This window comes from Physeter macrocephalus, chromosome 2 (genome assembly GCF_002837175.3).
Source record: "Physeter macrocephalus isolate SW-GA chromosome 2, ASM283717v5, whole genome shotgun sequence".
In the NCBI taxonomy this organism is placed as follows: domain Eukaryota; kingdom Metazoa; phylum Chordata; class Mammalia; order Artiodactyla; family Physeteridae; genus Physeter; species Physeter macrocephalus.
The window spans coordinates 73,574,985-73,600,977 of record NC_041215.1 but is presented as its reverse complement, the minus strand read 5'-3'; the positions used below and the strand labels follow the sequence as shown (position 1 = coordinate 73,600,977).

General features: G+C 40.2%; 1 protein-coding gene across 12 annotated transcripts in view; it reads right to left on the bottom strand.

Annotated features, from left to right (window-relative positions):
- Positions 1–25,993, bottom strand: part of B3GALT1 (beta-1,3-galactosyltransferase 1) — a 112,267-nt gene that overhangs the window by 34,654 nt on the left and 51,620 nt on the right. For 8 of the 12 annotated variants that reach the window (XM_055088302.1, XM_055088308.1, XM_055088291.1 and 5 more), the window contains one exon: positions 9,799–9,918. The gene's annotated coding sequence lies outside the window, so the exon portion shown is untranslated. Of the gene's footprint in view, positions 1–9,785; positions 9,919–20,514; positions 20,559–21,012; positions 21,098–25,993 lie in introns of all 12 variants that reach the window. The other 4 variants (XM_028478702.1, XM_028478698.2, XM_055088293.1 and 1 more) reach the window with 3 other exon arrangements.

The following is a 25,993-nucleotide window of genomic DNA, read 5'->3' as shown; positions in this document are numbered from 1 at the left end:
AGAGCACCCACTACTTTCTGGCTCTGGGCTGGGTGCCAGGGAGCCAAAGGTCCATTGGACATGTCACAGGCTGTGAGTAAGCATGGGGCCCTGCACACAGCTGAATAAGCGTTGAGGTGACCAGGAAATAAGTCCTTCATCATAAATGCAGCAGAGAGCTAAGAGCAAAACTACTCTAGGAGGGCAGGGGAGAGAGCAACCACTCTGGGCTGTGACACCTTTGCTTCCTGGAGATGCCTCTTCTGTGCTCAAGGATCCGTTTGTGCTGTCTCTCCAGGGCTAAGTGAAATCCACTGAGAATCCCTGCCACAGACAGGGCAACCCCGTGATATGGCCAGCCCTGACCCAACTTCTGCCCTTGGGGACTTCTCTTTTTTTTTTAACCTAGGAATTGTATAATGTCCCAGTTTCCATTCCAGTCTGCTCAAGTGGCTGAGGCACAGCTTGAGATGGACTTTGGTTACAGTGCATCCAAGGCCATAAACAAACACAGCATCAGAAAAGCCAACTCCTGGGCGGCAGCCCTGCAGTGAAGGGGAAGGGCCAGGTCTGTAGCCAGAGAGAGGGCAGGGTGAGCGTTATTTTCAGAATATAAGCCTGGCTCTCTGCTCCTCAGCCCCCATCTGCACGTGGTAGGCGTTGCTTGCTTCTTGTTACTCACTCAGTCTCCCCTGTGTGCCAGTGTAGGCCAATCCGGCCCCCTGGTCCGGGGGGACTGAGGGGACCTGTGGCCAGGAACACAGTGGCTGAGGAGCTCGTCAGATGCCCAGCTGGCCCTGTGCTCAGCCTGTAGGGGGAGAAGCACTACACCCTGCTTTGTTCTTTGTGACTAAATGGGCCATCTTGCATCCCGCTTCCTGAAAGTGTCATCTGTGTCGTTCCATGTACCTCACTCTCGGGAGCCTCGTTTCCTCAGCTGTCCTCAATTGTCAGGTGAACGAGCAAACACCTGCTTGCAGGGCTGTCTTGAGCAATAAATGAGATGACCTGTGAGGCACCGGGCACAGGAAAGAGGCACAAATCGTGTTGGTGTCCGAGTCTTGACGTCTGTATATTTTGTCACTTCAGTGTCCTCGGGGCCTGGGGCTGTGCCTCTGAATGTTTAGCATGGTCGTTTTGGTGTGGAGGACACTTGGTAGACTACAGTGTAAAACTATGTGCTTTACTGACCAATATTCCTGTGTGCTACCAGCATCCCTGACTCTCACCCCATCCCTGAACTTCATCCCTTCTCTGAACCTCACTTTGTACCAGACCAGCACCTCCTTCTTTACCCTCACCTCATTCCTGACACGGCATCTCCTAATCAGTTTCCTTGAGGTTCTTTGAGGGTTTGGGACTCAGAGACCTCCACAGGGGCAGAGAGAAGCAACAGGCCACTGAGCTAGCATGTAGATGCCCCGGTATCTCCTGGGTCTCCTCTTCCTCAGCTCTGGCCCAGCTGCCTGGGGAGCCGTTCTGGAAGACAACCATCAGTGACCGTAGGACACTGGCTCCTGCCCTTCCTGCCAGTTCCTTTTCCCAGGGCTCTGGGGGCCTAAGGGAAAACCTCACTGGTTTTCAGGCATGAGAGGAGCGTGTTGTGAGCCCTGGAGGGCAGACTGGTAGAGTGGGCAGAGCACAAGCCTGGGAGTCAAGGGACGACCCATTCCCAGCTGTGTGACTGAGGCCATGCCACTCAGGGAATGTGACTGAGAAATGTAGGAACCAAATGCAGGTGGGCCTGCAACTCTGCCCAGCTGAAGAACGTTCAGAAAAGCCCATCTTGAGGGAAACTGCAGGGCCCCAATCTCTGTCTAAATAAAAAGAAGTGCCTAGGGACTTCCCTGGTGGCGCAGTGGTTAAGAATCCGCCTGCCAATGCAGGGGACACGGGTTCGAGCCCTGGTCCGGAAGATCCCACATGCCGCGGAGCAACTAAGCCCGTGCGCCACAACTACCTAGCCTGCACTCTAGAGCCTGTGAGCCACAACTACTGAAGCCCACGTGCCATAACTCCTGAAGCCCGCGTGCCTAGAGCCCGTGCTTTGCAGCAAGAGAAGCCACTGCAATGAGTAGTCCCTGCTCACTGCAACTAGAGAAAGCCCGCGCCCAGCAACCAAGACCCAACACAGCCAAAAATAAATAAATAAATAAATAAATTTATTAAAATATTATTAAATGTCATATGTTTGGCTTCATGCAGAATAGAAATGTAAATGCTACTTTTTGTTCATAAATACATGCACATTTTAATAGAATACCTATTTTTTCCAGTGTAATTACGCTTATCCCAGCAACCAAGACCCAACACAGCCAAAAATAAATAAATAAATAAGGAAAAAAAGAAAAGAAGTGCCTAAATTAAGCCTTGGCTTGCAGGACTGAAACAGAAGGAATCACAGGCAAAAGGTAAAGAATGAGCTCTGAATTAGTCATGGTCTAAGATCTTTATCAGTATTTCATTTAGAAAGAAAAATAAAACAATGTGCTAACTCACAGTGGATACTGAATTACAAGCAGGGTAATACATCGAACACCCCAGCACTGTCTAAAGAGATTAGAGAGTGGATCCAAGTGCTATTGCACAGACCCTCTGCCCAAGCCTGGGACAAAGACGGAAGGGCAAATGCACAGTCACCATTTCTCCAGTTGCTACAGGAGCTGAGGTCAAGGGTGCTCTGCTTCCTGAACAATCGCCCTGAGTAGGGCAGAGAAAAGGGGTGATTGCCGTTCAGAAGTGGAAATGAAAAGCATGTCCTAAGGGAACAAGTATTTACATTGTACTCTGAATGTGATAATGCGGAATTAGCAACACACTTGTCTTCTACAGGTAGCCTCTCTCTGGAAAACTACTTTGGCCCATAGTAGGGAAAAAATAAAACATAAACCTTAAAATTAATACTTATTTAAAGCAAGGAGGTAAAGGATTTGGGAAAATATTTCAAGGGGCCCCAGGCATGAATGGGCACAAGGCCTGGAGGAGAGTGAACACCAGGGGAAATTCCAGGTGTGGGTAACAAGAAGGGTCCTGCTGTCCTCTGACTTTCTCTTAACACCCCCCTTGCTCCTTCCCTCCCCTTTCCTTCCCATCTGTCTTCTTCTGTCTCCCCAACTACTTCCTAGCTTCCAAGAGCCTCCTCAGTCCTGCCTCAGTTGAACAAAGACAATGTTCCATTAGAACCTGAGTAGTTTATCCAAGAAGGAATCTACCTCAAGCTATTGAGGCTGATACTGACAGAGCTTTAGGTAACATCTGTATTTTAACAGGGAGTCCTTTAGGGCCTTATCAGGAAAGAGTGAAGGAGGGGCTTATTTCACAAGTTCACAAGCCATTCACGTGGCAGGTATATTCACATGGAGAAAAAAGGATGGGCAAGTTCCAGAATTCTCTAAAGCACTGAAGTGGGACAGCCATCTCCTCCTTCTATAGATCAGGCCCTCATCTGAGTTGAGGTTGGGTGTTTCTGCTGCATTTGCCTTCCTTGACATTGTTGTCTGCTTGTGATGCTTCCTTTCACTTCATGGGAAAAAGACCATGTCTGCCTTAAAAATAAGAGCAAATGCTTACTAAGCACTTACTATGTTCAGTCAGTTTTCTAAGCCCTTTATGTTTTTTAACTGATTCAGTTTTTACAACCATCAGAGGTGGGTAATTCTGTGCCCATTTTAAAGATAAGTCATGGGGTCGTTGAATAACTTGCCTAAGGCCACAGGGTAAGTAAAAAGCAATGTTAGGATTTAAACCCAGCTGTCTGGCCCCTGGGCTCAGACTGTAAACCATGATGTAGACTGTATTCCTAGCAACTACTATAGAGCCAGAGAAACAATCACTATGTCTGCTTTTCTTGCATATCTCTGTGATGATTAATTTTATGGGTCAACTTGCCTGGACCATGGTGCCCAGATATTTGGTGAAACATTATTCTGGATGTTCCTTTGAGGGTGTTTTGGATGTCACTTACATTTGAATCAGTGGACTCTGAGTAAAGCAGATTGTTGCCCATAGTGTGTGTGTGTGTGTGTGTGTGTGTGTATGGAGGGGTGGGGCTCATTCAATTAGATGAAGTCCTGAATAGGATAAAAGGCTGATCTTCCTCGAGCCAGAGGGAATTCTCCAGCAGACTACTTTTGGACTTGATCTACAATGTTGACTGATCCTCATTTTTCAGCAGACTGTCTTCAGACTCAAACTGCAACTCTTTCCTGAGTCTCCACCCTGCTGGCTTCCCCTATCAGATTTTGGACTTACAAAGCTTCCACAATCACTTAAGCCAATTCCTTATAATACTCTTCTAATACACACACATCCTATTGTTCTGTTTGTCTTGAGAACCCTGCTTAAAACAGCCTCCTTTGCTAACAAGTTCCTCCAGGCTGGGTCCTAGGCCCTCTTTTCTTCTCAGTTTAAGTTTTGCCCATTTTCTAAGCAAATTTCTCCTGCTCTTGGCCTCAGTTGTTATCTATATGCCAATAACTCTTAAATTCACACTCTAGCTCAGACGTATCTAAGGAACTCCAGACCCATACACCCAACTGTGTACTTGGCGTGTATTCTTGGATATCTGAGGGGCACCTGAATGCATCATGAACAAAGGTAAATTCATAATCTTGCAACCCTGATCCTCTTTTAGGGCTCTCTATCTCTGTGAAATGTGCCTGTATCTATCTGAAAGACCAGGAGCCATTCTTAACAGTTCTCTCCCCCTCAGTTCTGTACTTAATCCATCACCGTGTCCTACCAATGTCGCTTCAGAAATTTTTCATACCTTATAACCTCTCTCCATCTCCACTGCCACTGCCATACCCAACCTATGGGCATTCCTTATCTTGACTCCAGTGGTAACTTATCAAGTGGTCTACCTCTGCATTCCAGCCACAATGATCTTTCTAAAAAATAAAGATGATCTTATCATTCTTTGCCACTACCCGTTTGAAACCATTCAATGACTTTCTCTCGTGCTAGGAAGAAGGCCAAATTCTTAGCGTGGCTACATGGTGGTTCCCAAGGCTCTGCACGGTCTCATCCTGCAGTACTTTCCTCCTTGCTCTCTGTACTCCGTTACTCTTACTTTTTTCAGTTCCTCAAAAATGCTTCATCACTGGTCCTTTGCACATACTGTTTTTATTTTTTAAAATGTGGAACATTACTCCCAAACTCTCAACTCTCATATCAGGAATCACTTCGAAGGGGAGATTGTATTCCACACACCCGCTCTCAGTCTGGTCAGAATTTTTTGTTATACAATCTTATAGTATTAATCTAAATTAACAGGAATAATAGCAGCTAGGATTTATTGAATGCTTATCAAGTTCAAGTGTGAAGCACAGTGCTAAAAATTTTACAGTCATTATATTTAAATAATTGTCTAATTAAAACTACAACACAATCTGAGAAGTAGATAATATTATTATTCTCTCTTATAGATGAAGAACTTGAAAACCTGGGTGGGAAGCTGAATCCAACTTCAGTAGTGTGATGGCTTGCTGGATATGTCGACTGTGTATTTGGAGTGAGCTGGAGGCAAGTCTGTGATTGATCAGAACTGTTAGAGGACTGCCTGGCATATAGAATGTGTTGAATAACCTACCTGTTGATTGAAAGAATGATTAATGTTTGAATGAGTAATGAACTAGGATACATTTTAATATAGGAACTACCTGGGTATCCCTTTCATTCTTTACCCTAAATTGGTCGCCTGTGAGATTATTTTCAAAATTCTAGACAGCTTGTTGTAAGTGAGAAAATGGCATTCCCAATACTAGAGATGTTTTAGAGACCCCTCCACTCTTCATTTTGATGACCATCTGCTCCATTTCCAAATAAGGCATCTATTTAGTTTAACTTTGCTCACAGCAAAGGGTGATTTTTTCGTTGTTGTTGTTCCAGTCCTTTTGAGGCTTCTGAAATAGAGGGAGTCACACACACAGAGACACACACTTACAAACATGCACACATGGTGGTAGGTATGTCCACACTAGCTGATGTAACAAATAAACCCTAAATTTCCAAGCTTAACATTATAGATGGTTATTTCTTGTTCAACCTAATGAGGCTGTTCCTGTTTGACCAGAAAGCTTTCCACCTGGTGATCCAGGAGCCCCAGCTCCCTCCATCTCTGAGGGCATCAGGCTTCTCTCATGCAGATGTCAACAGGGGAGAGCAAGCATGGAGCAACCTACCTCCTAAAAATCCTGGCCCCAAAAGGAAACATGTCACTTCCACTTGTATTCCATTACTAGATCCATCATCTGATCACACCCAACTCTTAAGGTAGGCAAGGATATGCTGTCTAGTTATATGCCCAGGAAGAAATTTGAGTAAGTCACCAGCCATCTCTGCCCTACTTCCCATCCCTATAATACAAAGCAGAGAGATGCTATAAGATTAGTACCCTGGGGTATGGAAGATAGAGCTTAATTTTAATGGTGGACATCTGGAAAGGCCTACGAAGGAGGGGATTTTGAGTAGATCCTGAAGGATAGGTAAGTTTTTAATAGAAAGAGATCCTAGGCATAACTAACACTGGTACCAAAAATGATGAGGTCTGAAGCCAGGAGGGAGTAAGGCTGCAAGAAAAAATCTGAGAGTCAAGTAGAAATTATTTCAATAATCTTTTTTTTCTTGGTTTTCCTGAACTCCTCTATAACTAATTAAATAACAAACACAATTACTCCCTCCATCAGGAGTATCTTAGTCCCTAATGTGAAGATATGAAATAATTAGAGGGTGTGCTGTGTAAGAATTTTAATGTCACAGAAAACTTCTATTTTCAAGATGGTGCTAATTATACAGGATGAGGCCAAACAAAGGGAAGATATACAATTAGTGGAGCATAGCTTATTACAACCAGCTCTGTTTAGAGGCTCTTCTGAACCTAGATATGTAATAAATGTAATAAATCAGGAGTCATCTAGTATTCATCTTTTAGACGACAACTCTGGAGATTACAGAAATGCAGGACATGGCCATTTTACATTCAACTATGGTGATGGTACAGGTAGACTTTTACACTCTAGACTTTTTCCTCTCTAGCAGTAGAGAGGAAAGAGAAGGGTCTTGAGAGGGAGAAGACCTCTGTTCCTTCTTTGGTCTGCCAGTCATTGGCTGGGTGATCATAACCTTTCTGGGCTACTGCCTCCATGGTATGGGGGTAATAATATAAATGAAAGCACTTAGCACTGAGCCTGAACTATATTAAGGACCCTGTTTTTATTCTAGATCCATTTCCCTTCCCTTCTTCAACTATTTCTTAGGCAGGATTTCTTTCACCTCAATAAAAATCCTTAAGACTTTAAACACTGTACAAGAATGACTGTAATATCAGATGGATGTACTTCCTCTAAGTCCACCAAACTTCAGTAAAGGCAGTTATAATATCAGTGGCTCTATCTGAGCGGTGTCAGGGATAAAGAAATACCTAAGTTGTCAAATCCCAGGAGGGTTGACTCAGCACTTTTTTGCTTCCAAAGAAGATAAACTGCATCTCATGCAATTCGTTTTTCGCTAAGGGGTTCTTGTTTTGGTTTCAAAAAAGATCTTCAGTACAAAAGACAATCTCTCTTACATATACATTAAATGGGCTGTGACGAGTCCTGTGAAAATGTGGGCTTTTCCCTAGATTCTGTTGCTGGAATATTAGAAATTGATATGAAAAGCTGAGAGCTTAAAAATTGCACAATATTACATATTATTCAAATGCAAAATGCTGTGGGCTGCTCATCCCAAGTCTCCACTCAGCTATGAATGGCCTATATAAACAAGTGCACCTCAGTATTGACTGAAAGGATAGAGGCCCTCACCTTCTGAGACAGCATTAGGATTGCATTATCATATCAATAACCCACATGCCAAGTTCTTGATAAAAATGGTCATAATCCAGAGGCGAGAGATAAAACATGAGAGTTTGATTTGTGTAAACAAATCAGAGGCATTTAGAGTCAAGCTACTTAATCTATCTTAAAGCACTGCCAGGAATATGAGAATAGCCTCAGAGCCAGAACAGGCAAGAGTTGAGAGAGTAGAAGGAACTCTAAAGATTATTCTCTACTTTTTCCTGATTTACTATAATCCAGCCATATTGTGGGTTGGTTGAAGGCGCTCTGTTCTTTGAAGTCACACAAGTTCCAGGTTAAGGGAGCAACCACATCTTGGACCACAACACTTGTCAGATTGCCACAAGGAAGAGCAACAACACTTAGATGCTCCAGTGTGGATGTGACACATATCATTTCTAGGCACAACTGATGAGCCAGATCAGATCCTATAGCCCATGGAACCCCAGGGAGACCAAGGCAATGCAATCCTATCACGTACCAGCAAAGGGAAGGGAATGGAACCCTTGACTCTCACACCTCCCATAATCACCCTTTAGGAAGCAAGTTCTAGCTCTCCACTGCCTTAACATCCCTTTTGTTTTCCATAGTGCTTATCCCAATTCTTAATTGTATTATTTATTTATTTTCTGTTTTGGTTTTAGTTGTTTTCCTCCATTGAACTATAAGATCCCTAAGAGGAAGGACCATGTCAGCAGGCTAATTCCATGAAACAGCTCTCAAAAATGGTTAATCAACCTAATATAGTTAAATACTGAATCTACTTGTCTTGAATTTGGAGAATCCTTATGGTGATAACGTCATGTCTCTGTCGAGGCCCTTTTTGGCTGGGTGCTAACGCCTCTCCATCGCTCCTTATCAGAGGATCCTCTCTCCACATAATGGGGAGTGGGGGCAAGGCAAAGATGAACTGGGCATTTCTTCCAATGCTGTTAGCAATTGGGAAACTCTCAACTAAAGCCTCACAGGAATCTCCAAAGGCGGCGAAAACCAACATATCCAATGCACAGTGCTGTGAACTTTGTAAATATTGAAAAGAAGAGAGGAATCTGGTGAATGGGCATTTTGTTGAATTTACTTTTGACAAATTACCTTGCAGGGAATTAGCTCAGAGCTACCTCCTTGCCCTCCACTCACAGTTGTGCTTCATTGTCAAACTGAACCTGGTATTTAGAAGGCACTTAACTGTCCACTTCATGGGCCAGGAAACTGTAGTTTAGAGAGATTATGTTATTGGCCCAAATCACAGAGGTGATGGTGGGAAAGATAAAAGTATGGTTCAAGTTACCTCTTGTCAGTGTGGTGCTTCATTTCCTGAGCCACACTTCAGGAAGGCTGCAATCATTTTTATAAACTTAGTGTATTATTTAGAGCAAAAAGTTGGTGTATAAAGGAATATTCTGAGTGTCTGTCTTTGCTTTTTATCATTTTAAATAAAAACGTTTTAATGATTGTTATTTTAGACACTTTTTATAACTATACCATCATTTCCTATATGACATACTACTATTTTCAAGCAAAATGAGAAATAATTGAAGTACAATTGCCTGTGGGACAAGGTTATTTCAGCAAAGAAAATTCAAGAATCCATTAGCTATGACCTTGGAGAAATGGGTTTTTAAATAGGCATTGTCTCAGGTCACCTAAGGCATACTTTAGTTCCTTCATATTTCATTTTAAAAGAGGCTATCACTAAAATCAGTCAAAGGTTTCGTAGACACTTGTGAATATGAATTTTTTAAAAAAAGACTTTTTTTAGCTATCAGTTTTTTCCTCCTGTATCATTCAGGAACAATGCATTTATGGTAAGGTTATTTTATAAATCATAATAGCTAAATATTAATAAAAGAAAAATATTTTTTTTTCTCTACTCATGAGTTCTTAGATGTTGATGTCTGATTTTACAGAATTGCTATTATTTTTCCACAGTGATGGTGGGCTACCTAACTGAGCAGTGTGTCCTTCTCCCACCTGATGGACCAACCTTGCTTGTTCTTCTTCTTACTCCAGGTGCAGGGCACAGAGCATAGTCTCAGCCTGTCTGGTGAGGAGATCTGCAGTGTCTTATGCCAGGAGAAGCTGCTGCTTAACAAACTGCAGGCTCCTAGGTGGATAAGAAGAAGAAAGAACACTTTAGAAACAATGGAAATTAATCAGGCTCTGAGAAATGAAGGCAGAAATGCTGTCATTTAAAAAGAAAACTTTGTATTTAGGCTATAAGCACAATACACAGAATGGCAAGTAAGTAAGCATTGAACAGACATTGGTCAAATAAAAAAATAATAAATGAATGAACAAACAAACATCAGAGCTGGTCCTAGGATTTCAAACCTATATTCCTACAAGACTAGGCAAGTAGGGTAAGAGAGGAAGCAGACTGGGTGTGAGACAAGCAGGGAGTGGTAGAGCCATGCCCAACCGGTGAGCATGTGTCCCATCTGAAGCGGGCAGCTACAGCTCACGTCTGCCTCACAGACGTGAGCTTCCAATGATGCCATAAGGAAAAACAGGCTCAAAAATGCCATGACTTCTGGTTCTCAAGGGAAGACAGAAACACAGATTTTTAGGTGAAACCTTTTGAATTTATATTATAGAATTCAATTAAACAAAACAAAACTTTGTGCAGGTCAAACAGCTGAAGCCAAAGCCCACCTGAGGGTTAGGTTTAGCTCCTGAGTAGCCATGAGATCTAAGATGTAGGGCAACATCTTTAATTTCCAATGATGAAGAAGGATCCAGAGGAATGAAGCCACTGTGCAAAGACACTCAGCTAATTGGTGGCAGAGCTGGGCTTTCTAGGCATCAGCCTCGTCCCTTTCATTTACGACTCGTGACCACTCTAAGACTGGCTGAATCTGATCAGACCTGTCTGCATAACAGACTAGAAGCCAATCAGAAGCAGTTTCCAGTTGATCTGGTCCTTGGGTCCTAAGCTGTATTTATATAAACCTTCATAATGAGGGGTATAATTTTCTCTTCTCACTATTCATATTATGGAGGGATTTCTGGGTAAAGCCAAGTGACTAAAATATGATGGCCCCTCAGCATGGCCAGATGTGTAAAGTGGGAGTGAGGGATATGGGCAGAGGCATGAGTGGGTCCCACTGGATCCACCTGCTGGTTCTAGTGTCTGCTAAAAGTCTGCTCTGTTTATATGACAGGTGGTATTGTGTGATGGTTAAGTGCATGGGATGGGTTTAAATATTGACTCAGCTGCTTGCTGTGATGTAAGCTAAGTTCCATGTGCAAAACAGTGATAACAACAGTACCTGAATCACAGAATTGTACTGAGGTTTAAATGAATCAGTGCATAGAAAGTACTTAGAATGGTACTTAAAAGGTAGGCATTCAGTAAGTGTTTGCTACGATTTGTAACAAATGCCAACATTTATCGAAGGCCTATTATATGTTAATTTTCTTGCATTTATTATCTATAATCATAGTCAAAACCCATTTTGTTTTATGTTATTACCTTCATTTTAATAATAAGAAAACCATGACCTTGGGAGAGCCAGCTTCTTGTCTAATGTCACTCTGGTATGAGCGGAGCCAAGTGTTTGAACATAGGTCTACTTAGCTTAGCTATTTTCTTAACCCACTTCACTAGTGCTTTCTCAGTGTTCCATTGAAGATACTATTCAGATCTTTAAAGGGAGAGATAATCAACTCTGCTCAAACACCAAATACTTATTAAGTCAAATATGAAAGCAAAGGAGGCTCAAAGGAAACAATCAAAACACTGCAATTCTAGGTAAACTTCTGCCTTATGTAAAAATGTATTGTTCTAGAATAGGAGGGTGTCTCATGACCATGAATAAGACAAGAGAGCATGTGGTCCATTTTTAGTCTGCATCAACCCTCCTTGTTACCCTTTAAAATACTATGGCTCTTAACAGATTATTTGCTTAATGTTGATAAATCAATTTCCACGGAGGTAGCTTTTAGGAAACACGGATTGAATGTCAACACTGGGAAAGTAAGACCTGGAAGGTTTCATTCTAGCATATTTTTTTAAAGTCCTTGCTTTTATAGAATTTTCTATACAAAGAAAGAATAGAACAAGACATAAACATTTATTAAAGTGTATGAAGCATTAATATGAAGCATCTTATATAAAATATTATTGAGTGAAGAAAAGGAAGGAAGGAAGCAAGGAATAAAGGAAATGAGCAGTTACGGGCTTCTAACGTGAGCCGGATCCTATACCAGGTACTGTTATTTATATATTTGTATTTACCGAATGAAAAATAATCAAAGTAGGGCCAAAATACAAATGGAAAATGTATATACAGCTAACTCAATTTTTCAGTGGCAGGTATTTCAGTTTAAACCTTAAATCTTATTTAGGTATAACTCCTTACCTTTACCACTCATTCTGTTTAATTTTTTTAACTCAAAATATTTTAAAAGTAATTTTAGCCAAACAAGGGCAGGGAAGAAAGGTGTCTTTTCAATCAAAATCAGTTCTGGGAAAATATAAACTAGGAAAGATAGATCCAATTCTTCTCTGCTTTCAGATAAACTTAACATTATCCTAAGAGTTAATGATAGCTATTCTCAGCAATAATATAGAAAATAGGAACGTACTGTACCAGAGCAGATGAAAAACATAAGCCACTTTCTTTAGTCTGATTTCTAAAGCACAGTTTCAGTATTTAAGCTAGAGTCATCACAACTTTCCAGAATATAAAATGCATCCACATCCAAATGTTGGTTTTAGAATATGAAGCAATATTTCAAAGTCAAATAGAAATGAATTTGTTCATTATCTACTCTTTTGGATAATTGCCATTATTGCTATTTCTTCTTGGGCAGATAATTGAAAATTGACTATATAAATTGTTGTGTTTTTCTGGGAAAATAGCCTAGATTCAAAATTTGTCACCCACATTTTAATCTAAGTTATAATTTTACCAGGCCTAAAAATTATAGTTGCTCTAGTACATTTGCCTATTATACCTCATAAATATCTTTTCTTCTTTTTAGATTCACGTGGCAAAAAGAAATTTTGCTAGTGCCATTTATTCCGAGGAGTCCATTCATTTCGTTTTGCCTCCACACAAGAGTTAGCTATGAAGTACTTTAGTAACAGAATAGGACAAATAAGATAGTAAAATATTTGGACATGAGATGTAGTTTCTCCAGTTTTGCTACAGCTCTCTTAATGGCAACAAAGGAATTTGCAGTGTGAATCTCTAATGTCAGCATCTGGCTACATTTGATCCTGGTTTGTGTATGGTCTGTCTGAAATCAAGGACTTGAATAAAGACCTACAGAACAAAACAGAAAGCACCATTTATTAGCTTATCAATATAAATTCTGTGATTCATTAGGAAACCAGGTAGAGGTAATAGCTGATCTACTTTGTTGATGAATTTAGAAGAGAGAACAGAGGGTTTTCATTCTCTAAGTTTCAATGATAATGAGCTTAATTTTCCATTTCTCTTGTCATAGGTAGAGTCCCTGGGAAACAGACTTTGAGACCCTGAGACACACATGCAGGAAGCTGATCGGAGCATGTTCTCAGGAGCAACACCTGTTTTGGGATGAGAGGAGAAGGGGGAAGGGGAGGGAGAGATTTAACTGTGATGCAGTCACAGCAGAGACCTGAGCCCAGCTCACAGGGGGCTCTGGAGTTGGGTGGGCCTGCACGGGGCCACTGTGTGCTGGAGCTCCTCACCTGGGCTTGGGCAGAGCTGGCTTTGCACATCTCTTCCCAACTGCATGGTCAGTGGCATTATGTTGATACTTTGAAATTGGAGGCGTGTGTGTGAGCTATTTACAACACAGTAACTGGCTAGCACTAGAAATCAGAGCTTCTGTCACTACCCACTCCCAAGTCCTCAACCTCTGGACAGCTGGTCGACCAGGAAACCGCCACTTAAGAAAGACTGATTTGGGGCTTCCCTGGTGGCGCAGTGGTTGAGAATCCGCCTGCTGATGCAGGGGACATGGGTTCGTGCCCCGGTCTGGGAGGATCCCACGTGCCGCAGAGTGGCTGGGCCCTTGAGCCATGGCCACTGGGCCTGCGCGTCCGGAGCCTGTGCTCCGAAACAGGAGAGGCCACAGCAGTGAGACACCAGCGTACCGCAAAAAAAAAAAAAAAAAAAGAAAGACTGATTTGCACATCTCTGTGCCCAAATCCATGTGATAAGTTCTTAACTGCACATAGTGCTACTCAGAGGGAATGATACACTATACTCCTAGGTCTTGGATGGCTGTAACTTCTCCAGGCTAGGTTTCTTCTGTTTTACACATAATGTTATTCTAATCCCAGGATTTCTAGCCCTGCTGTGTTGTCAGTGATCTTTATTGTTGCCTTTTTGAAAGAGGCAACCAGCTCCCATGGAAACGGAACCATTCCCATGAGATAGAACGCAGTGATACAACTGCCAAGGTCCAAGTGACAAAGTTATCAAAGGAGTAAGCTCTGACAGTGATCAAAGAACATCCTGGGTATAATACTTAGAGTATTATAATCAACTGAAATGATTTTATTTAAAAGTACTGCCATTTTCTTTACTTGTAAATATGGTCAGTCCTAACAGTAGAGCGATAATCACTACAGCATGTCTTTGTTTAATGAAATCATAAAATATTTCTAGAGCCAATTTAGCATGTACACGATAAGGTGGGAGAAGATGTTAATATATTAACCAAGCCACACAAAGACTTTGGGTTAAAAATCATTCCAGTTTTCTAAAAACTAAATTCCAAAGAAGATGAACTAAGCCAATTTCTGTTTGTAAATACCAATATTTTTCGGAAACTCAGAGAGTTAGTATGAGAGAATTCACCATTAGCTGGGGTGGCAGAAAAATTCAGAGGAAACATTCTGAACAAAGCTGCACATCTATCAAAGTTATTTCTTCTTTTGGGTCCTTTACTCCACAGAGAAAGACCAACAGGGGAGATTCAAAATTTGACAGAGACAGATTATACAGAAACTTTTCTCAGCTTTGCCCCTTACATCCTACATCCACGTTAATTCTTGGCAATCTAGCAACTGCAAAAACACCACTTATGCATCCAATTCTGGAAAAAAAAAAACCAACAGCCATCAAAAGGAGTGGAACTTGTCATGATTTTAGCATATGAGGCTAGAATTAGGAAACTCAGTATGAAAAGTGTGGATGATTCTGCAATTTAATGATTAAAAAGTAATTCAGTATTGACTATCTCTATTCTATCATCTATCACATTTCTGTAACAGGCATCAAAGCAGATAGGAAGTGAGGTTTCCAACCAATGGCCTTTCATGGCCTAAAATCATTGGGCGCAAACTCTGTCTTATACATCACAACACAGCACAGGGCATGGCACAAGGTAGGAGCCTAGTCTCTCTCAAACCTCGCTCTTAGGTGAACTGATGAAAGATAGCTTGGGCCACATTTCGATTCTCTAATCAGCTACTTAATTCCTCTCCTATATCTATTATTTCACCCAACAAAACTATGTTGAACGTCTTCTATATTGTAGTATTCTAGGTGAAGCTGAAAATATAAAAGAACTCATATAATTCTTGAGACAGACAAAATTCAGCCAATAAAGTATAGTAATGGAGATATATTTTTTAAACATCTTTATTGGAGTATAATTGCTTTACAATGGTGTGTTAATTTCTGCTGTATAACAAAGTGAATCAGCTATACATATACCTACATCCCAATATCTCCTCCCTCTTGTCGATGGACACTTAGATTGTTTCTATGCCCTGGTTATTGTAAACAGAGCTGCAATGAACATTGTGGTACATGACCTTTTTGAATTATGGTTTTCTTAGGGTATATGCCCAGTAGTGGGATTGCTCTCAAGTCCATTCTCTACATCGGCGTCTTTATTCCTGTCCTGTCCCTAGGTTCTTCAGAACCATTTTTCCTTTTTTTCTTTTTAGATTCCATATATACGTGTTAGCATACGGTATTTTTCTCTTTCTGACTTACTTCACTCTGTATGACAGTTGCTAGCTCCATCCACCTCGCTACAAATAACTCAATTTTGTTTCCTTTTAGGGCTGAGTAATATTCCATTGTATATATGTGCCTCATCTTCTTTATTCATTCATCTGTCGATGGACACTTAGATTGTTTCTATGCCCTGGTTATTGTAAACAGAGCTGCAATGAACATTGTGGTACATGACCTTTTTGAATTATGGTTTTCTTAGGGTATATGCCCAGTAGTGGGATTGCTGGGTTGTGTGGCAGTTCTATTTTTAGTTTTTTGAGGAACCTCCATACTGTTCTCCATAGTGGCTGTACCAATTTACATTCCCACCAACAGTGCAAGAGGGTTCCCTTTTCTCCACACCCTCTCCAGCAAGTAATGGAGATACTGAAGCACAGAGGAGAGACCCTGAACTGGAACTGTGTGTGTGTCTGTGTCTTGTGTGTGACCAAATGCATTTTTCTCTTAAATGAGGTGTTCAGGATATTAATAATTAAGAGCAACAGCTTCACTTGTTCTGACTAAAATATATGAATGCAGCTAATGTTTCTGTAAACAAACAGGTGATATTGTGAGGCTAAAGGGATGTAGTATGGAGCCTTAAAAATAATCTGGCCTATTTTTCCCGATTTTAAGCTGGAATACATCTGAGCTAGTCTTTCAATAGTTCAACAATATTTTCATTTTCCTCTTATGTACAATTCACATACTAGGTCCTGGGGATTTAAAGAACAATGAAGAAAATTCAAGTGGCTTTTCAAATATCTGATATGTTATGACCCTTTTAAAAGTTTGATATAATTTCATGACACTTTTCAAGAATACAAATGTTCTAATTTATGTCTATTTATGACATTTTAGCCTGTATAAATGAGTTGTTTTGCTAATGATTTTGGTAGAAAATGAATTTATCTTTACAACAAGCAAAAACAGAACAATGGAATAGATCCTTGTTTGTGTTTGGCTGTCAAACTTTTTAGCTACAGCTTTAGGTCTCTGCCTTTATGGATGGCAGAAGCTGGTTCTGAAAATTAAGACCATTCCAGGGCATATGTGCAAAGGAATTCTGCGAACTTTGCATACTGACTGAGTCAACTGTTGCCTTAGCTAGACATTTCAGGTCATGCACAGCATATCTTGCAAACAGTGTTATGGTAAATCATTCCATATAAGCTCATGGAATTTGAACATGTCTTCTGATTTTGACATAGATTGTCTATAGTCAGTTAGCAACAATGAGACTTGAATGTGACCCATCTGTGGGCAATTGCTTTGATTTTTTTTTTTCTTTTCTTTTTCTACAGGCATTTTATTCTAGATCAGTATTTTTAGAAATGGGTATGGCATCTGCCACTAGAGACAATGGGTGAGAGAACAGGTCAGCATCTGCACAAATACATCACCACCATTAAAAAACAGCAAAACAAAACCAAGAGCTTAAAATGTATGCCCTATAGATGGCTGAAGGAGCAATAGCATCCCTTAATTCAAAGGGTAGCATCTTGACCTGACATGTGCCTGGAGAATGATCCTCCTCCTCACTTAAGTGGTTCTCCTTCATACCCAGGCACATCTGGTGCAGATGCTCACAGCCATATAGACCAGAAAGAGGCATGACAGAGATGCTGCTGCAGCGTCTGTAGAGGGTGGGAGGTTGGGAGGTGGGCACTCACAGAGAAGCCCCCTTTGCCCTAAATGGATGATGCTGAATGGGGATTTCTATATTCCAAGATCAATACGACTTGTTGAAATGGCCTGGCAAGCAATAGGCCCAGTATGGGAACAGTGCATCTTTTCCTCTGAAGTACAAAGCTTCACCCTAGGTTTTCACACTAGATTTTAACTGATGGATACTTAGATGTGAAAAGAAAATGCACATCTGTTACTTCCAAACTGGGCACATTTTCCTCAACAGACCTTCCAAAAGAATGGGGAGTTAAACCTGACACTGTGAAAGTGTTTTCCACGTCTTGGCTAAGCTGTGAAAGAAATCAGTTTAGAAATATCTTGAGTAAACAGGGAATCAGTTAGAACTCATGTTAAAAAAAACCCCCACAAGTCCTTTTATTTGGAAAACAAAGATAGGGGAAGCCTGTAGACTAATGATCTCATGGATGGACTAAATCTGAACGTCAGAAATAATTTTTTTTTTGTAATTTTTAAAAAATTAAAAAAAAATTTTTGGGCCACACTATGCAGCATGTGGGATCTTAGTTCCCCGACCGGGGATCAAACCCGTGCCCCCTGCACTGGGAGTGCGGAGTCTTAACCACTGGACTGCCAGGGAAGTCCCATGGCTTTTTAATTGAGCAGGACTCTATGGGGCCTTCCTGGGAAAGACCCCTCCTGCATAACCTCTGCTTTAGCTCCTCTCTGAAGTCCTTGGATAACAGTATCTGGTGCACATTTCCTGAATTGTTTTACAGATGCTAAAACTCCCACCAAGTGGAAGAAATTACTTGATGACTATGAGCATGTAGCCCCCAGACCTGGTGGCTACAGGTGCCTTGATAATGTTAACCCCTGTGACACTGTCCTGTTACCTCACCATCAACCAATTAGAATTGTGCATGAGCTGATCACATACCCTGGGACACCCCTCCCTCACCCAGCCTTTATAACGCTTTGCCTTTTTTTTGTTGTTTTTTAGATTCCACATATAAGCGATACCGTATGATATTTGTCTTTCTCTGTCTGGCTTACTTCACTTAGTATGATAATCTCTAGGTCCATCCATATTGCTGCAAATGGCATTATTGCATTTTTTATGGCTGAGTAATATTCCATACATACCACATCTTCTTTATCCATTCATCTGTCGGTGGACATTTAGGTTGGCTCCATGTTTTGGCTATTGTAAGTAGTGACGCTATGAACATAGGGGTGTATGTATCTTTTTGAATTATGGTTTTCTCCGGATATATGCCCAGGATTGGGTTTGCAGGATCATACGGTAGCTCTATTTTTAGTTTTTTAATGAACCTCCATACTGTTCTCTATAGTAGCTGTGCCAATTTACATTCCTACCAACAGTGTAGGATGGTTCCTTTTTCTCCACATCCTCTCCAGCATTTATTATTTGTAGACTTTTTGATGGTGGCCATTCTGACCAGTGTGAGGTGATACCTCATTGTAGTTTTGACTAAGTGAAGTAAGCCAGACAGAGAGAGACAAATATCATATGATATTGCTTATATGTGGAATCTAAAAAAATGATATAAATGAACTTATATATGAAACAGAAATAGACCCACAGACCAAATTTATGGCTACCAAAGGGGAAAAGGGGGGGAGGGATAAATTAGGAGTTTTTTGAATTAACATATATACACTACTATACGTAAAACAGGTAACCAACAAGGACCTACTGTATAGCACAGGGAACTATACTCAATATTTTGTAATAACCTATAAGGGAAAAGAATCTGAAAAAGAATATATATGTATATTTGTAACTGAATCATTTTGCTGTACACCTGAAACTAACACAACCTTGTAAATCAACTGTACTTCAATAAGAAAAAAATGCTTTGCTGAAACTAATACGAGAACTCGGGGTTTTTGAGCAATAGCTGTCCCAGACTCCTTGTACAGCACCCTACAGTAAACGCTGCAGTTTCCTTCACCACAATCTGGTGTCAGTAGATTGGCTTTACTGTGTGCGGGTGAATGGGCCCAAGTTTGGTTTGGTAACAGCTTACAATTTTTTACTACAATTACGCTACATGAATACAACTTTATACCTTTACTCTAGTACTTTGATTAATGCTATTATTTTTCAAGTTTTGAGATCTAGATTCCCCTGCTCACTAAGGGTCATGGAAGCCACTTAGGCCTCACTCCTTTGACAACAATATCACCTGGGCTGCTTGGTGGCCATTCTTTGTTGCCTTGAACTTCTCTGATGTTTAGGTAGCCCTCTCTGGCACTGAGAATAGGATGAGTGAGCTACATTTTCATGTTTTCTTCTTGTGTTCTTATTTTTGCCTGATTTCTTCCCAGGAGGAAGCTATACATTTGAACCAGAGAGATATGAGGAAAAGAAACTATTTTTCTCCCCAGATAAGTATCGATGACCTTGGGCAATATGTGCAGAGTTTTCTGGAATTCTATTAAAAATTATCTGATAAACTGCCTTTGGGTTTCCATGCTCTTTTCTTTGTACAGGGTGAGAAGTCGGACCTACTAGGCTTAGCAAGCTTAGCTGGATGTTACTTAAACTTTAGGCAGTAAACAAAGATGTGCTCTATAGTGCACAGATGGCTGAAATGATCAATTTTAGAGTTGAAAGTTACATTAAGAATTACCCAGTTCTGCCTATATTCATTAAACTTGGAGCAATAGTAGCCCCAAAGATGTGGTACCTTAAACAGTCCATCTGTTCTATTAAAATCTTCTTGGTCAGACTTCCCTGGTGGCGCAGTGGTTAAGAATCCGCCTGCCAACGCAGGGGACATGGGTTCGAGCCCTGGTCCAGGGAGGATCCCACATGCTGCAGAGCAACTAAGCCCGTGTGCCACAACTACTGAGCCTGCGCTCTAGAGCCCACGAGCCACAACTACTGAAGCCTGCGTGCCTAGAGCCCATGCTCCGCAACAAGAGAAGCCACCGCAATAAGAAGCCCACGCACCACAACCAACAATAGCTCCCCCTCGCCGCAACTAGAGAAAGCCCGCACGCAGCAACAAAGACCCAACGCAGACAAAAATAAATAAATAAATACATAAATAAATTGAAAAAAAAAACCCAAAAACCTTCTTGGTCCAGCTTCTAAAAACCAATCAGTCCACTTTTCTCTCTGAGGGAAAATAAGACATTTTGAGAAAAGTCACAAATCAGGGCCACTGTGTGTATACTGTTTGTAATACATTTTCCCCTGGAAAAATATGGTAATAAATACAAAAGGACCTGAGAAATATGCCTCCATTAGAGTAAAATACAACTCTTTCACTGGGCTAAATGCACACCTGTAACTGTTTACTCCTCCATGGAACTGTGATACATGTGACGGAGTGAGAGTGGAAATGGGTCACGCAGAGTGTACTTTATTTAAAAAAAATGTATTCCCTGGGGCAGTTTTAGATAAATGACTGAATGTCATTTCATTTCTGAGGTCTTTGCTCAGGAAGCCAAGTATGCATAGCGAAACCGTCTGCACAAGGTCAAAGATGGGTGAGCTGCTGCAAGACGCTCCCCCTGCACGAGGCCCTGCCAAAGCCGCAGGCACCAGCTCGTTTCCTCCGCGTTGTTACCTGGAAGACTGCAGATACCTGGAATCATGCAGAATCCAACAACGTATGTTCCCAAATCAATGGAGCTGAGCACACTGTGAAATCTCTAGGATGAGAGAAAACACCACATATGCCCACACTGTACCACTGCCACGGCAACAGTTTTTATTTTTTGTAAGGCAATTATCAACTTATGTATAAATGATTACAGTATCTGAGTTCCAAGATCTTTGGAAAAATCTGATGTTGCAATCAAAACATAATTGAGCTATTTCAGAATAGAAAGCCTATTTGCTCCTTAAAACATATACATAGCTAAAAATTAAACAGTGACCCATTTAGAACAGAATCGCTTCACTGCAATTTTTTAAGGGTACATTTTAAGTGAAGTTCCCTGCTTGATGAAAAGTTTCTATAGTTTAATACTGATATTTCCCAGCCTGGGATGTGTGTGTCTCTCTGCATGTGTGTGTTTGTGGGTGTGTTGGGGGGTGGGTGGATGTGGTCAGCGGTGATGAGTTAATTTCCTCAAGGGATCTGATCTGAAAACCCATCGGCAATCATTTGCAGCCTAAATAAATAATGTCTTGTACATATAGGCACTATTATTTTTTCAAACGTATGTAAATGCTCTCATAAGAAAAAGGCTAATTCATTTTAAAGTGTTGTCGACTTCATTGCAGATTTTTGTTATTACTGTTTTTTAATTCCATGGAATAAAAAACATAGCAATTACCTATGGGCAATTGTAACATTTTAAATGTTAAGAAGGAGTTCTCCTTCTGGAGTAGATGAGCTGAGATAATGTCTTTCAAGAGCTACTGATAAAGTGCTTGTACAGGGACTTACTAGAGATATACAAATAATGGTGATATGATAGATATAATGGATTTTCAATTATGAATGAGTCACATTATAAGAAACACTAAGCCATTTGGTTATATTAAGTCTAGATGTTTGGGCCTAGCCCTGAAATAAAACACTTAGAAAACAATTAACAGCTGTTGCCTCTGGGGATAGGAGTGGACTCAATGTGAGCAGCCAGTGCAAAAGCCCTTCTTTTTCTTCTCCATACAACTATATTGTTTGAATTGTTTATAACAACCATGAATTCAAACCTTGCTTTTATATTTTAAAAGATATAACTGAATCACTTTGCTGTATAGCAGAAGTTAACACAGCATTGTAAATAAACTCTATTTCAATAAAAAAGATAATAAATTAAAAAAACCAAAAATAATTAAAAGAAAAGCAACCACACAAAATGAGATCCACAGTCTCTGGAGCCCAGTGAGGCGCTGGCTCCCTCTTCTGTGTATTTATTCTCTTCTACGAGGCTTGGATTAGGAGCCTGAGAATTGCTTCTCATTCTTTATAACTTTGGAGCCTGCTCCCAACTTGACAATCATTTTCACCACATGGTGGGACCTGCGCTTCTCACTTTCCATGAAGTCTGAGCTCCCAGGGAGGACTGCAGAGCAAGCTCCGTATCACCACGTCCATATGTTTGGGGTCTACAGGACTGCGGTATATTCCCACCCAACTGTGTTTTGTTGTGCAGATGCCTATGGATGCAGAGAGAAAGAATGATTATCACCTCCTGCCACCAAACATGTGTTGGCACACCTCAGGGAGCATGTGTGAAATCCTACTCTGTCCTATACCAGGAGGAGTTTATAGCTGGCTGATCCATGGTGGCTTGTTTCCATGATAACTCTATGAGAGCTGATATTCAGTGTTAGGGATGTATACAAATCATGTGATATTTAATGTGTTTAGATTAAAAAAGCTGTAGCAAATTCCATGCAACACTTGCTAATATGGTAAGTTAATCTAAAATACTTTAAATTCTGTCCCCCAAAAATGCTGCCATGCTAAATTACCCCAAGTTAAGTAATGTCATGTTGTACTATGGCATGTCATTCAGGTAGCTCATTGTAGCAAATAAAAACATTTATATCCTTTAGGGAGATTTCATGGAAAGCAGATGCACTGTATTTTTTTTTTTCTAAGGAATTTAGTCCAATTTTAGTAATGCATATGTGAGGTGGATAAAACACTACAAATAAAAGATTCTGGTTTTTATTTTATGCATAAACTAGACCTGTTATTTTAAGTATAGTACAAGGGAAATGAATTATTTAAATCTAAGGTTCACATTTTCATTTCTGTCTGTCATATCTACATAGATTTTCCTCATTCATTCAAAGGAAGGACAAATAAGATGGGGTGACTTTCCTGATTGATGGTTTTTTTGATTTAGGACCAATATACACTAACTGGCTTTGTTTTCACTATGGTGTATATGTATATATACACACACTATATACTATATATGAGAAATATATATATATATATATATACACACACAGTTTTTATTACTTTACTCTTTCAATTCTCTCTTTCCACACACATACACACACACACAAACACACCCTCACACACACACACTCTCACACACACACTTATAAATTCAGATCAGAATATGACTATATAATCTAGCCAAGCTTGTGTGGACAAAGAATGTCACCTGCCATTTCAGTGAACAAAGGATGTTGAGGCCATCAAGGCTTCAGCCACTGCAGCCACCCCTGATGGTGCACCCTGAGGGGAACTCAGGATGGAGATAAACAGGATATTGGCCCTAGACAGTTAAGGTGCATATCAAAGGAATGATTTCATTAAGCCCAGACTCTTACATCTTCCCATGCATACAATAGCACTAAATTTATTAACGTGAGATGTCTGGTTTTTTTTTAGTTAGCAGTAATCTTTTGATGTTCAACTACCTGTTTTTTTCCTGTAAAAAACCCCTATATATCTTGGTTCCTCCCTAACCTCTTCAGAACAGTCGAACTGAGAGGTGTATCCCAGGACTATCCCTTATAGTCCTCTGTAAGGTCCTAGAATAAAACATAATTCTCAACCTTTAGGTTGTGCATTTTTTTTTCAGTCAACACATACACTGTCAAGTAGCCAGTGCATCAACTCATTATTCATATGGTTGATTGGCTATTTCACCTTTTTTCACCTTTCACCTTGATGGATTTTTGTCACATAGAAACAACCCTCAATGAATACATTCAGTGAGTGGCTCTTTTGAAATAGTTTTTCATGTATGGTTTCTAAATTCAGGTCCAGAGAATGCTTCCTTTCTACAAATGCTTTCTCTAGACTACACCTCTCAAAGCTAAGAGAGCTTAGGGCATAAAAGCTGTGCATCTAAGCTCTTCATGATCTAGGAGAACTGATCAAGGTCAGGTCTCCTTTACAGAACTGCCTATCCCCAGGCACAAAAAAAAGGATCAACAGAATCCTTCCTTTTGGTACCTCAACAGAAACTTATCTTTCATAAGAGTGAAAAAATAAGCTTAAATAGAGTGTGAGGCCAAGTTATTTCCAGAAAAATTTCAATACTAAGGAATAATTCCGAAGTCTCAAAGATCTACGGTTAGGTAGGGAAATTGAGTTGCCGATAATATTTTTAGTGTATTTACTACTTGCATTTTAGTTTTGAACTTGTATTTACACATTTTTATGTTTTGTTTTGATTTTGCTCTGTTGAGGAGGAGGATTTATTGATATCAAGAGGGTTGTGAATGGGGGCAGTGATAGTGAGTCATCGGGCAGGAAGGTACAGGTGGCAGTTTTCCCTTCCTAAACATCTGATTTAATGGTAAGAAAGACTCCAGAGGTTGTTTGATCATGGGAATAATTAATCTTGAGGTTCCAAATTTTAAAAGGCCTCACACAAGGATGCTTAGCACTGACTATCCTGGGAGCTGCTTATATGTCCCATGTCTTTCCTTCTGGGTTTCCCTGAATCAATGATTTTATGTCCATGAAATAAAATAATGGGAAAAAATTCAGCAGGATGGAAATAGAGTTAATATTGAAATGCTATCATTTCCTCAGCATGAACTTTTTATATTCATTCAACAAATGTCTGATGAGAAAAGATTTGTATCGGGCCCTATTCTAGGCACTTGGAAACACATTAGTGCACAAAACAGTAAAAAAAAAAACCCTGCTCTGGTGAAGCTTATGTTCTAGGGGAAGAAACTATATGCATGCACACCTTGTGTATATACATAATGCATTAATAGAACTTTCATTGAAGGCAGACAGAAATTACATTAAAACTAAGAGTCTGTCTGCGGGTCATGTACACATTTTAGATTTCATAAAGTAATTAAATTGCCCTTTAACATTTGCTTAAACTTTCCCCCTCAATTCTTAATGAAATTACAATCTCTTCACAGTTTGACAAGAGCAGGAACAGACACAAGGAATACAGCTATGAAGAGTCATTTAGAGTGTTCTAGAAACTGTGACTTCTCAAAACTTAAAATCAGGTTTAATGATTTGGATGGAAACAATTGTTCGAACTCTCTCTTTACATTTGCTGGACAATCACTTTTAGCAAAAGTTAGTAAATTTAAAAAAATCTTCCCAACATATTATGGTAATGTTTTCTCGGTTTCTGAAAATGATGGTCTCTTTTTGAGAGTTTTGATACTTTTCATCAACACTGAGACAAATGCTTAGATGTTCCATTCACAGAGAAAAATATTACAGAATCAAGAGGCTGCATCAAGTGCCATATTAAGGAAATGATATCTATGGCAACGTAAATTGGAGTGCATTCATTGAAATCATAGAACTGGAAAACCCCTTGCAATATTTCTTCACACAAGAGTGCCTCTAAATAGATGAAAACTCATTTGACATTCAAAATATTTATTGAAGCCCTACCATGGATCAGATATTGTAATATACACTGGGAAAGGCTAAGTCATGGGTCATATTCTCAAGAAGCCAACAGCAAATAGGGGAGTCAGAAATATAGACAATATAACTATAAATCAGTGTTATAATGATGGCATATTTAAGGTGATGTAAAAAAATTGCCAAGACTGTCCTCTATTCCATGGCCTCTCAAAAATGTTCCTGCAGTCTTCCTTATCAAGCTTGCTCACTAGAAAAAAAAGCTTTATTTTTA